Source organism: Oculina patagonica, chromosome 11 (genome assembly GCF_052425735.1).
Source record: "Oculina patagonica isolate OP01 chromosome 11, crgOcupat, whole genome shotgun sequence".
Classification (NCBI taxonomy): Eukaryota; Metazoa; Cnidaria; class Anthozoa; order Scleractinia; family Oculinidae; genus Oculina; species Oculina patagonica.
In genome coordinates, this window is record NC_135768.1 from 12551494 (window position 1) to 12553007 (window position 1514).

The window sequence follows — 1514 nt, forward strand, 5'->3', positions numbered from 1 at the left end:
CTGTTTTCTACAAAGTCCCGCACGTTGTTAAAAATCGCAAGAGTGTGGTGCGCCCGGTGCGAAAATGACAAAACTTACTGATCTCGGGCTGAAAACGCTGGTTTCTACAAAGTCCCGCACGTTGTTAAAAATCGCAAGAGTGTGGTGCGCCCGGTGCGAAAATGACAAAACTTACTGATCTCGGGCTGAAAACGCTGTTTTCTACAAAGTCCCGCACGTTGCTAAACATTGCTAGAATGTGGTGCAACCGGTGCGAAAATGACAAAACTTACTGATGTCGGGTTGAAAATGCTGTTGTGTACAAAGTCCCGCACGTTGCTAAACATCGCTAGAATGTGGTGGGCCCGATGCGAAAAATGCAAAACTTTCTGATGTCGGGCTGAAAACGCTGTTGTGTACAAAGTCCCGCAAGTTGCTACAAATCGGTAGAATGTGGTGCGCCCAGTGCGAAAATGACAAAACTTACTGATCTCGGGCTGAAAACGCTGTTTTCTACAAAGTCCCGCACGTTCCTAAAAATCGCTAGAATGTGGTGCGCCCAGTGCGAAAATGACAAAACTTACTGATCTCGGGCTGAAAACGCTGTTTTCTACAACGTCCCGCACGTGGCTAAAAATCGCTAGAATGTGGTGCGCCCGGTGCGAAAATGACAAATGGTTATGATCTCGGGCTGGAAACGCTGCTTTGTACAAAGTCCCCCACGTTGTTAAAAATCGCTAGAATGTGGTGCGCCCGGTGCGAAAATGACAAAACTTACTGATCTCCGTCTGAAAACGCTGTTTTCTACAACGTCCCGCACGTAGCTCAAAATCGCTAGAATGTGGTGCGCCCGGTGCGAAAATGACAAAACTTTCTGATCTCGGACTGAAAACGCTGTTTTCTACAACGTCCCGCACGTAGCTAAAAATCGCTAGAATGTGGTGCGCCCGGTGCGAAAATGACAAATGGTTCTGATCTCGGGATGAAAATGCTGTTTTGTACAAAGTCTTGCACGTCGCTAAAAATCGCTAGAATGTGGTGCGCCCAGTGGCAAAATGACAACTCGTACTGATCTCGGGCTGGAAACGCTGCTTTGTACAAAGTCCCCCACGTTGTCAAAAATCGCTAGAATGTGGTGCGCCCAGTGCGAAAATGACAAAACTTACTGATCTCCGTCTGGAAACGCTGTTTTCTACAACGTCCCGCACGTAGCTCAAAATCGCTAGAATGTGGTGCGCCCGGTGCGAAAATGACAAATGGTTCTGATCTCGGGATGAAAATGCTGTTTTGTACAAAGTCTTGCACGTCGCTAAAAATCGCTAGAATGTGGTGCGCCCAGTGGCAAAATGACAACTCGTACTGATCTCGGGCTGGAAACGCTGCTTTGTACAAAGTCCCCCACGTTGTTAAAAATCGCTAGAATGTGGTGCACCCAGTGCGAAAATAACAAAACTTACTGATCTCGGGCTGAAAACGCTGTTTTCTACAAAGTCCCGCACGTTCCTAAAAATCGCTAGAATGTGGTGCGCCCGGTG